The sequence below is a fragment of the Perognathus longimembris genome, chromosome 4 (assembly GCF_023159225.1).
Source record: "Perognathus longimembris pacificus isolate PPM17 chromosome 4, ASM2315922v1, whole genome shotgun sequence".
Classification (NCBI taxonomy): Eukaryota; Metazoa; Chordata; class Mammalia; order Rodentia; family Heteromyidae; genus Perognathus; species Perognathus longimembris.
In genome coordinates, this window is record NC_063164.1 from 24561493 (window position 1) to 24574908 (window position 13416).

Here is a 13416-nt window from a genome sequence, read left to right on the forward strand (position 1 = left end):
CACTTCTGTCATACCAATATGTAATGTTTGCTGGCAGCCATTTTGCCTCAACAAGAACAAACATTTCTATCATAATAAGATGGTGATGGAGAAAAATAGACAAAGAAAACTGGTTCCTAGGCCTAAGGCCATCCAAACTAAGCCAGGAACAATTTCAATATTTCTTGTCAGACAACTATATGATTTCAGTCACTGTTAGTTGTGGCTCCTGTTACCTATAGCCAGTGTCTGTACTCCTACATGTGTATAGTGGTATACGTCAAAGCCGAAGCTATATAACTGGATAGAGAAATACTTTTCAACTCTTTGTTTTAGAGGAATTCATAAATATATTTCAATTGTTTAAACAACTTTTTCCACACAAATGGGCTCCAAACCTTGATTGATTGACATTTTTAATTTTCTCCTAGTTCCAGCCAGTACCATTAGCCTACATTATTTGTCGGGTAGTGGTTTTCATATTAGCATGAATTGGAATCACCTGTTCAAATTGATCATTGAGTGTATGATATCCAGTAGTTTTAGGCAGGGTCCGAAAATCACATGTTTAACCTATGTTGCCAGGCAATAACGATACTGCTAATCTCAGGATCACACTTGGACAGTCACTGTCCTGAGCTATGACTAGTCGCCTCGTAAGCCAGCCACAGACTTAAATTCATTCTCTCCATATGTTCACCCAGACCCTTAAAACTAGATCTCTCTTTCTGATCAAGGGATTGTTCTCCAATCTTAGAAAATGGTTTTAGAATTTGTAATGCCATTACCATCGCTTGTGAGACTAGTCCTTCCTCATTCTTATCATCTTCAGGCTCCCTGCTTCCTGCCTTTGTGCATCCTGCTTCCACTTCCTGGAGTGCCACAAGCTTTACTGTGCTCAAAGTTTCTTCTGGTCTAACACAGTGGAGTCATCTTTTCTCTTTTAGCCAAATTATTATGTCTTGCTTTTGATTTCAGGAGATGAGAATTATGTGACTCTTAAAGACAGAAGGTAAATAAAGAACTCTCTCCTTCTGCCTGCTACCTGCAGGTACAAATGTGAAATAATGCTGCCTGTAACCTCCATTTCTTCATTTACTGGCCTTAAAATGAGCTTTTACTCTGAACTGGTCCTGACCCAGAACTGAATGCTTTCTCAGTCTGCAGAGGACATAGGAAGGTTACCCAAGCTCGCAGCTGAGCTCTGGAAGAAAATTGGTAACCCAACAGTGAGCAGCTGCTCTGCCCTTCTCATTAATTTTTTTCTGGGCAGAAATTAGGAGCTCACAGAGATATCTAATCACAGGGCCCTCTATTCACTACTATGCAGAGCATGGATTTTTTTTTACTATACAAAGGGGCTGTAAGCACACAGTCTTCTCCCTTCTTGCAGGCATGCTACCTAGGTCTGGGAAAGAAGCCACAAATTCTACCCTGTCTTCTTCAAGAACAACATGTGAAGGTCATGCTCATATGATGTCATCTAATTAGTTTTTCATCCACTCTCAAAATTACCTGTATGTTTGCATAATCTTATGATAAACCCTCAGTCTTTTCTTTGGGCATAGTTTGTCCCTGCCCCCCCCCCCAAAAAGGTTTATGTGTTGGAAGCTTGGTTGCTTGTAAGGCATTGTTAAAAAGTGAGCACTTTAAGAAGTGGACTCTGGCTGGGTATGAGTAGCTCATCTCTGTAATCCCAGCTATTTAGGAGATCTGGAGGATTACAAATTGTGGTGGTGCATGCCTATCATTCCAGGTACACAGGAGGTGTAAACAGAAGGACTGTATGCAGTCGATATCCCTATCTGAGAAACAACTAACACAAAAAGGACTGGGATCATGACTCAAGTCGTTGAGTGCCTAGCTAGAAAGTGTGCTGCCTTAAGTTCAAATCTCATTACTAATACACATAAGCAAACATACAAGGCAGATTCTCAGGGAAGATCAACTGGGGATGCTACCCTCAGAAGAGATTAAAATAGTTCAAAAAGACCCTGAGTTAGTTATTCAAAACAATAGAAGACTGGTCCCTCCTCCCACACTGGCCTCCTGTGTCACTGTTGTATCTTTCCTCCCTCCACCATGATGCGATGTAGCTCTCCCCCAACATGGCACCATGCTATCTGGACTCTCAGACACCAACACTGAGAGCTAAATATACCTCCTTATTCCCATGCTCATGTATATTGTTATCTAACAGAAAGTGGGCAAATAGAATCCTCATGCTTTCTTGTCCAACCGTCATCATTTGAAGTACAGCTTTGTCTTTTTCAGATTACAATAACAAAATATCTTAAACTGGGTAGAAATTTATTTTGCACAGTTCTAGAGGGTTAGAAAGTCCAAGATCAAGGATCCATCAATGCCAGTGACTTGTGAGACCTCAGTTCTCCATTCATGGATAGCACTTTCTTGCTATGCCCTTACATTATAATGGGCAAGGCAGCTCTCTGAGGACCTTTTCATGAAGAGCACTAGTGCCTCCCAAAGGCCTCACCTGAAACTTTCAGATTGGCGATTAGGTTTCTTTTTTTCTTTTCTTTTTTTTTTTCTTTTGGCCAGTCCTGGGCCTTGAACTCAGGGCCTGAGCACTGTCCCTGGCTTGTTTTTGCTCAAGGCTAGCACTCTGCCACTTGAGCCACAGTGCTACTTCTGGCCGTTTTCTGTATATGTGGTGCTGGGGAATCGAACCCAGGGCCTCATGTATACAAGGCAAGCACTCTTGCCACTAGGCCATATCCCCAGCCCCTTATTTATTTTTATTGACAAACTGATATACAGAGCAGTTACAGTTTCATACGTTAGGCATTGGATACATTTCTTGTACTGTTTGTTACCTCCTCCCTCATTCCCCCCTCCCCTTCCCCCTTTCCCTTTCCCCCCATGAGTTGTTCAGTAGATTTACACTAAACAGTTTTGCAAGTATTGCTTTTGTAATCGTTTGGCTTTTTTAGCCTGTGTCTCTCGATTTTGGTATTCCCTTTCAGTTTCCTAGTTCTAATACCTGTATACACGGTTTCCAATGTATGTGTGAAGCTTGGGATGTCACAAACACTCAAGACTGTACTGATAGAGCTGGCATTTCTTTGTCTCCAACACTGTTCCTACTATTGCTTTCCATCCTACCTCATCCTCATGAAGTATACCAGCTTCCCTTTCTGGATCCTTCTTTTATATGCTTATAAATGCTCAAGTGCCTCAATGATCTTGTCTTTACATTTTCTTACTTTCTACACTTATCACTTAATGGCACCATCTGGCCCCATGGCTTTACATAACATCTATATGCAGACAATTTTCAAATTTTCATCTCCATCCCAGTGATTGCTTCCAACTTGAGACTCCTCTATTTCACTTAATAATTTCCTTTAAATGACTAGAAAACAACGGAACATATATCAAATGTTTCTCTTAATTCTTGTCTTCCATTTGCTCAACTCTACATCCTTGGAGTCGTCATTGATTTCTCTGTCACTTTCTAAATCTACTTGAGGGAAATTCTCTTGTCTTTACCTTCTAATACTAGTCTATATTTATTTGAAGCCATTCTCTACCATAATCATCTTGGCCAAACATCTACTTTTTCTCTTCTGTGTTATTGCATGGCCTACTGACTAGTTAGTATTTTTTGACTGCATAAAGAACATTCTTATAGTAACCAAAGTAAATACCTTTCCAAATGTTAATCAGATTATAGATCTGCTAAGATTCCTATAGACTCCACTTACTTCAGAGTAAAAGCCCAAATCTTTACAACGCCCTATATAAGCTATTTCCACCTCCATCTTTTTTGTCCCTCTGTTCTTCTGTTAGTCACAATCTTCCAAACTAATTCCACTTTGTTCAAGTGGCCTACATGTGCACATCAAGTCTTTGCTCACATTTCACTTCCCTATTGAAACCTGCAGGTAGTTAATATGCAATCTCAGCCCACAATTATGTCAAGCCCTCTTGTTCTTTGTTTATATATTTATTGGATATTACTGATCTCCCATACTAGGATGAAAGCTTTATAGTACACTGAATATGATGGTTTCTCATACCTTAAAATAATGTCCACAATACAAATGTGATCAGTACAGATTGTTTATCCCCCTTTTCTAAATTGCGATAATACTCATTATTTTGAAGTGTGAGACAAAAATAAAGCTGGTAAGTATCCATGGAAGCAAGTGTGTTTTCTCCTGGTGATAGCACATGAGTAAAATACATAAGCAAAGTCTATTCTTCGCAGAATTGGGAGTGTAAAAGTTTGATTATTGAAAGTGCAGCTTGTAGGCACCATTAATGTTCTTTATATAACAATCAATAAGCCCAATGATAGAATGAAGACTGCCAACTTTCTAGGCACCAGTGGTTCACACCTGTAATCCTACCTATTCAGGAGGCTGAGATCTGAGGATCACAGTTCGAAGCCAGCCTGGGCAGAAAAGTCCCTGTAGGACTCTTATCTCTAATTAGCCACTCAAAAAAACCAGAAGTGGCACTGTGGCTCAAATAGTAAAGCGCTAGTCCTTTTTTTTTTTTTTTTTTTTTTTTTGGCCAGTCCTGGGCCTTGGACTCAGGGCCTGAGCACTGTCCCTGGCTTCTTCCCGCTCAAGGCTAGCACTCTGCCACTTGAGCCACAGCGCCGCTTCTGGCCGTTTTCTGTATATGTGGTGCTGGGGAATCGAACCTAGGGCCTCGTGTATCTGAGGCAGGCACTCTTGCCACTAGGCTATATCCCCAGCCCAGCGTTAGTCTTGAGTATAAAGAGGCTCAGGAACAGTGCCCAGGCACTTAGTTCAAGCCCCACAATGGACAAAAAAAAAAGCCAACTTATTAATCTTAGATATAAAATAAGAGTTCCAAGGGTACCAGTGTCCATAGATCTAACCATGAATTCATTGTCTATACAAACTACATGGAAACACAAGATTAAGGCATCATATATATGTGTATATATATATATGTATATATATACATATATGTATATGTGTGTGTGACTTAGCAAAGCTATGAGAGTACAGATATTGTTTTAATATATTCATTCACTGATGATATCTTACATGGTTTTAGAAACTCCCACCATGCAGTCATGGCCCCTGTCAGATATTTTCCTGTGTATTTTACTAGCTTCAACCAATTGTGAGTTAAGTCCTCTTAATATCATAACTTGACCATTAACAGAAATAACTTGAGGGAGGAAAGATTTCTTTCTGCTCAAATTAGGTGTTTAATTTGATCTACAGAGTATATCCAATGCCATGGAATAGGAAACAGAAGATTGGAAACAAAAGATAAAAAGAAAAACTGCAATTATTTACAGAGAATGCATCTAGAAAATTCACCTGAAACATAGTGACATAATTTATAATGAGTGAAATGATGAAAATAATAACACTAACACTAACGATGCTAGTCTACCAGGGAAATCACAGACTTGAACAACACTGATGAATGAAGTGGAAAAGACACAAATAAATGGTAATAATAATAAATATTCAATACTCATTGATTAAAACAATATAGTTAAAATTTTTGTACTACCTAAGGTATATGTTTCAATTCAATCCCCACCAAACTTCAATAGCATTTTTCACGGAAAAAATTTTTAAAGCCTTAATGTTTTATGGAAGACCTGCTATAGCCAAAATACCATTTCTTTCTTTCTTTCTTTCTTTCTTTCTTTCTTTCTTTCTTTCTTCCTTCCTTCCTTCCTTCCTTCCTATCTTTCTTTCTTCCTTCCTTCCTTCCTTTCTTTCTTTCTTCCTTTCTTCCTTCCTTCCTTCCTTTCTTTCTTTCTTTCTTTCTTTCTTTCTTTCTTTCTTTCTTTCTTTCTTTCTTTCTTTCTTTCTTTCTTTCTTTCTTTCTTTCTTTCTTTCCTTCTTCTTTTTGCTGTTTCTGGGCTTGAACTCAGGGCCTGTGTGCTGTCCCTGAGCCTCTTTGTGCTCAAGGCTAATGCTCTACCACTTGAACCACAGCATCACTTCTGGCTTTTTCTGAGTAGTTTATTGGAGATAACAGTCTCACAGACTTGCCTGCCCTGGTTAGCTTTGAAAGGCATTCTCAGATCTCAGCTTCCTGAGTAGCTAGGATTACAGGTGTGACCAAAATATTTCTTTTTAAAGAACAAAGCCAGAGGCTTCATACTACTTGACTTCCAAATATACTGCAGGGGCTGGGAATATGGCCTAGTGGCAAGAGTGCTGGCCTCCTATACATGAAGCCCTGGGTTAGATTCCTCAGCACCACATATATAGAAAACGGCCAGAAGTGGCGCTGTGGCTCAAGTGGCAGAGTGCTAGCTTTGAGCAAAAAGTAGCCAGGGACAGTGCTCAGGCCCTGAGTTCAAGGCCCAGGACTAGCAAAAAAAATATATAGATATCTATCTATCTATCTATCTATCTATCTATCTATCTATCTATCTATCTATCTATCTATCTATCTACTGCAGAAGAACAGCATGGCACTGGCATAAAAACTACCACAAAGACAAATAGAACAACATACAGAGCCCAGAAATAAATCCATGTATTCATAAATAACAAAGCTAATTGATATTTGACAAAGCTTCCAGACACACAAAATAGGAAAAGCATAGTGACTTCAATGATAGCATTGGGACAACTAAATATTCACCTGCAGAAAAATGAAGTGATAGAGCACTACCTTGAGTGAAAGAGCTCAGTGACCATACTCAGCCCCTGAATTCAAGCTTCATGACTGACAAAAGGAAAGAGAAAGAAAAGAATGATAAAGAAAGAAAGAAGGAAAGAAAGAAAGAAAGAAAGGAAGGAAGGAAGGAAGGAAGGAAGGAAGGAAGGAAGGAAGAAGGAAGGGAAAGGAAAGGAAAGGAAGAAGAGAGAAAGAAAGAAAAAAGAGTAAGGATGTAGGAAGGAAGGAGGGAGGGAGGAAGAAAAGGGAGGGAGGGAGGGAGTTATCAATGTAGAAGAAACTAGAGAATATTATGTTAAATAAAACTAATCCATTAACACAAATACTCTATGATGTCACTTATATGTGGAATCTAAAGAAACAATTGAACTCAAAGAAAAAACAAAGAATAGGATGGTGGTTACCAAGAGCTAGTATGAAAAAAAAAGACTGAGAAGATGCTAGTTAAATGACACACAATTTCAGTAAGATAGGAGGAATAAGTCAAAGCAACTTATTACATGACCAATTATAGTTCATTACAATTGTATGATTGTAATTCATAGCAGTGGATTATATTTTTTAATATCTCTGAGAGTAGATTTTTGTATCATCACCACAAAACCAAGTATAATTAAGTAATGTACATATTAACTATCTTAATTTAGCTCTTTGATAATATATATATAAATCCTGAAATCACGTGTTGTACAGAAATATATAGAATTTTGTCAATTAAAATTAAACTATTTTTAAAAGTAGTATAGCAAATGCCTTCACAACATCTACTGAAATCATTTCTTCTTATTGGACCTACTAATATATTACTTCATGTTATGAATTCCTAATTATCACGTATCTTAAATTGCATTCAAGAACAAAACCTCAGTTGTCACAAAATCATCTTTTAGTATATGGGTTTCTATGTTCTTTAGTTAGGATTTTCTTTTGTGTATTTGTAAATAATATTGGTCCATATATTTTTTGTGAGTGTGTGAAATGGAGAAGTAACGCGTTTAAAGTTGCATTGTTTTGACATTCCGCATTTTACTCATGTTATAGCATGTGTTTGGTGGCCTTGTATATCTGTGTCCATTTTCAACAGCATGAAAACCTGGTGTTTTAAAGCTGTGAAGGCTTGACCCTTAAGGCTACTATTCTGGGCTCAGAGTATCCTATTTTTACTTCATTTTACACTATCTTTCTTGGTAATAGCTTTCTGCTTATGCCTGAGTCAATTTTAGAAGTTTAACTTTTCCTTCAAAAGTGTTCAATATTCATAAAATTATACAATGTACTATTTTCTTTGGTATGCATATATCAAGCTCCCTTTTCCTTTTATGGCACTTTTAGTCTTCAGATATTTATATGTAAGACAGAGAGTAAACAAAACCCTAGCTGTTCTAGCCATCAGTACTTATGTATTATGAGGAGGAGACTGGAGCCAAGTTCCTACCTGGTGGAGAATCTGTATGTGTCTGCAAAGGGAGCAATTTGTGACCACACAGGAAAATTGAATCCTGTTTCCATATGTTTCCTCAAGGTGGAGCTGTCTCAGAACAGAAGGGATTACGAATCAGCATTCACAGGAAATAACATTGTTAGCCAAAATGTCACTGGGTCATCATGTATAATGTTAAATCACAATAATGTGTTTAGAACCCCAAACACTTACAATCAGAAAAGAGGAGAGGAGAACGGAGGGGAGAGAAAAGAAGAGGATAAAAGCAGAGAGAAAGAAAGGGAACATCTTAATGTGACTCTATCCAACATGAGCCAAAGACGGCAACAGTAACTACAAAGATCCATTTAACAGAGGTAAAGAAAACCAAAAGTCTAGCTCTTTTCTCAAAGCCTGGCCAAAATCCAGCCGAGCTAAAAGTTTAAGACTGTCATTTGTCCATTTCTTTAAATTACTTTTCAGTATATGTTAGTTCATTCTTAATAAATTTTAAAACTTGTCTATTTAATTATATTATATTGATTGGAACTTGACAATTATTTTGGGGATACAACAATTTTAATTTTTTCATTAATATAGATTACTGATAGAAAAGAACAGATTTCATTATGAGATTTTCATACTTGTATGTAATGTAGTTGGATCTTATTTGTCTTGACCATTTCATTGCCTCCTGCTGATGCTTTCTTTCTTCCTTCCAATTTAATCTAATTAAAACTTAATATGGTTATTGATTTTATGATTGTTTTTTCCATAAACCATGGGTCTGTCAACCAGTTGGAGGAATGCAGACACTAGACAATTAACAGTGCTGATGCTCTGTCAGTTTCTTTGTTTTAATAAGATGGGCATAAAATTGAAAAAAAAAACAATGGAAGAAGTGACATGGATCAAGATGCACTGTACATATAAATTAAGTTGAATTGAAACCCCTTTGTATAGTTACTTGAAGATAATTTTTTAAAATTAAGTCTTTGTTTTTTTCCCTATGTTCTGTAATGAGAAAATACAGATTATTTGTCTTCCTCAGTCTTAGGTCACTGCATCTGATAAAAAGTGTTATAATTACATTCATCTTTATGGCTGCATAACATTTTACTTTATATTAATACATTTTCTTTATCCATTCATCTGCTGAGGGGCAGCCATGGTATCTCCATATCTTGGCTATTGTGAATAGTACTGCTAAAAACATAGGTGTGTAGTTAAATACTGATTTTAAATACCTTAAATGGCATACCAGGACCATCTGGTAGCTCTATTTTTAGAGTTTTGAGTAACTTCCATTCTGGTTTCACAGAGGCTCTAGTCATTTACATTCCCACCAACAGTGTATAAGGGTTCCATTTTCCCCACATCATCATCAGAATTTGTTATTTGTTTTCTTGATGAGAGTAATTCTGACAGGGATTCAGTGGATTCTCAGTGAAGCTTTGCTGCTCTCTTTGCTCGGGATTGCTTTAGTTATTTAGGATCCTTTGTGTTTTCATATGGATTGTAGGATTCTTTTTCTGAAGACTGCCATTGGAAAAATTTTGTTCCATCTATAGATTGTTTTTTCACAGTAATATTTTATTAATTGAAGAACATGGGAAATCTTTCCATCTTCTAGTGTCTTCTATTTTTTCTAATGTTTTATAGCTCTTGTTATCTCCTTGGTAATATTCATTGTGAGTGCACAGATGAGCTACAAATTTTAGTGTATAGATTTTTGTATTCTACTATGTTCCTGAAGCCTTTATCCGCTCTAGGAATTTTGGTATGGACTCTTTAAGGTCTTAGATACAAGATCATATCACCTGCACCCTATTTATATGCCTTTATTTCTTTCTATTTTCTTATTGATGAAGCTAGAAATTCCAGTGGTAGATTGAATAGGAGTGGGGAGAGTGGACATCCTTGTTTCATGCCTATTTTTAGGGAAAATGGTTTTATTTTTTCCTCGTTTATTATGATATTGACTACAGATTTTCATATATAGATTTTATTATGTTAAGGTACATATTTTCAATCACTAATTTCTTCAGAGCTTTTAGCATAATAGGATGTTGTATTTTGTCAAAGGCCTTTTCCATATCAATTGTGATAATCATACAATTTTTATTCTTAATTCTTTTTACGTGGTATATTATGTTTATACATATACTGAACCAGGCTTTCACACCTGGAATGAAACCAGCTTGACCATGATCTATGATCTTTTTGATTAGTTACTGAACTCTCTTGGTAAGTATTTTATTGATATTTTTGCACTTTCATTTATCAAGTGTTGGACTGCTTTTTTTTTAAATAGATGTAATGCCAGCTTCATAGAAATCAATTGGTTGTATTTCTTACCTTTATAATTTGTGGAAAGTTTAAGGAGCATTTGCATTAATTCTTCTTTAAACGTCTTGTAGAATTCACCTGTGAAGAAAACAGGTTCTAGGCTCTCCTTTGGTGGTTCAAACATTTTTTAAAGACTATTAAAATTGATTTCCAACCTCCTCAGCAACCTACTTGCCTGCCTTAATTGTAAATTCCAATGCATTTGGTTTATGTGATAGCATTTTTCACATATCCTGGTAGATTTAAAATAGGTTTTTAATACGGACTTTGTTAGAAGTAATACATTTTTTAGATTATACTTAAATCGTAGGTAAAATGAGAATTCACTACTAGTCATGATCTTCTGAAGACTTAAACTATATTTAGTGTCTTTTTAAAATTGGTACCATCCCTTTGTATTTAAAAAGAATAAAATGAGCTTGATTCCATTTCTGGACTGGGTTGCAAAGTGACAGTCCCCTGGGATGGAGCCCTTCTTACTGTTTCCTAGTCTCTATGGTAACGCTGGCTCTCAATAGCACCCAGAAGATGTCTTACTTTCTCTCCTACACATGAAACTAATACAGAAATAGCCTTTGAAACAGAGATGTACAAATGACTTTGAATTATTCAGGACCTTTATCACTAATGCATGCACTCAGCGAGCCCTTAAAAATGGTGCACACTCTAACATCACTGCTTAGCAGGCAATTGCTGCGCAGTTAGCACAAGAATCATCACCACACGGAAATAGCACCACTGAATACCTGGTATCATTCAGCGGATCCTTCTTCCAGAGCATCTGAGTCATTTGGCCAGGATGTTTGAGCAAAACACTTCTCCAGGGAAACTAAGAAAGGTAAGGACCTGGCAAAGCGCATTGCCAGCTGTGGTGACTAAATGGGAGACCACCCCTTTTGCCACCAGGAGAGCCCGGGGAACACTTGTATATTAAAAGAGTACTAACTTCATTTTCTCGCTGCAACTTTTCTGAACAGACATTACTCAAATGCATTTGGAAATTCCTGTCTCATGGCCCCTGTTACTATCACATATTTAAAGAACCTATGAAATCGGTGTTTGCTTTAATTTCTATTTGAAATGATATCCATCTTCCCACAGGATTTGTGCCTTAATTCATTAACAAGAGGTGGAAACATTAAACAACTTTGATTATAACATAATCTTTTAAAATAGTTTCCAAGCTGTGCCGGTGGCTCATGCCTTTAATCCTAGCTACTCAAGAGGCTGCCATCTGAGAATCATGGCTCAAAGCCAGCCCAGGAAGCAAAGTCCATGAAACTCTTATCTCCAATAAACCACTCAGAAAACTGGAAGTGGTGCTGTTGTTCAAGTGGTAAAGCGCTAGCCTTGAGCTGAGGAGCTTAGGAACAGCTCCCAGGCCCAGAGTTAAAGCCCCATTAACAACCAAAAAAAAATTTTTTTTTCCACCTGCCCATGTTAACAAATATCTTTTTCTTACAACTGCATAAATCTTTCTCATAGCATAATTCATTCTTTTTGGTAAAATAATATAGCTCAAACATTAGTTGCAGCATTAAACTATTAAATCTAATGTAAATTAATTGGCTACCCTTCCTCAAATAAAACATGGACAAAATTATGTACAGACTCAAACTCATATATATATATACATATATATACTATTTGCAAAAAAATGTTATTTACAATTATTTAGCATTTTGTTAAAATCTATGCACGTGAGAGGTTTGATTTTTGTCCTTAAAATCTAGGAAAAAAACAAATTTACTTAAAATGAGGCTTCAATTTATTGTCAAAATAATCATGCCTCAAAAGTTCTAAGTGTTAATAATATCCATTTTCTAAAAAATTGTGTCCAGGATAAGAAAAGGCTCTCTCCCGTGTTCTTTCTTTATTTCCTGTCAAGTAATTTCAGTCTCCTGCACACTTTGGATTCACTGTTCCACAGGTACAATGATTTACTCAGCTGCCTTGCTATTTTCCCACACCTACCCACCCCCTGCTGAAAAATCTATATAAAATATTGGTTCATTTTCAGTTACAAGGACTCTCTTACCATCTGCCATCCCAGGAAATTTGTGAAATGGGTCCCAGTAAACAAAGTGAGTATTATTTTTGAGTTTCTCAACATAGTTTAAAAACAAAAAATATTAGGCACAGATGTATTTTCAGACCTCTGAATCATAGAACAGAAGGCATCTGGCGATTTGGGGGCTGTAAATCCATCTATTGAGTGATTAAAGTGAACTTCTTTCTGTTCTGAACAGAAATTCATGATGTCCTGAAGAATGTTTGGTCAGTTGTCTCTAAAGCACCAAAAGACAATTTAACAAAAGAGTTGTTATCAATCTAATTACTGTTCAAATTGCCAGTCAAATCATACATGGTGTCTTATTTTTATTTGTCCTCATGATTTTCTACTCGAATGACATCACTAGAAGTATTTTAATGTCAGGAGGAAGTGCACTGTACAGTGTGGCCCGTAGTTGGGACAAAGGTCCCACAGCTGTCACTGTGCACATAAGATAATTGTCTATGAGAGGACTAATTGCTCTTAATAGCTCTCAATGCTAAGTGAATTCCAGGACCGGTTGGTGATACTTTTATTTCTGAATCTACTTGCAGTCTCACTGCCCTCGCTGAACTAGGTTGTTAAGTTGGTTCTTTACATAAAATTCTATGATCCCAAGTGATTTATTAAAAACAGAATTATGGATGGCTCAGACTATCTTTGAGATTCACAACTTGGAGCCCTCATATCAATATGGTTAACACAAAGCTGTAGATTCTCTCAATAGGGCAGTGCTGCTTAAATTTGGTATAAGTATGAATCACCTGGAGAGTTTGTTAAAAATGTTCAAGTCTACCATCTAAGTTTCTGATTACTTAGGTTTATGGTCGGGTCTGAACATTTTCAGTGCTAACAACTGCTTGATAAATGCCAGTGCTGCTTGCCTGGCACCACATTCTGAGGAGCACCAGCCTAATAGATCTATTTCTGAATTTCAAACTAGATAATAGCCACTCAT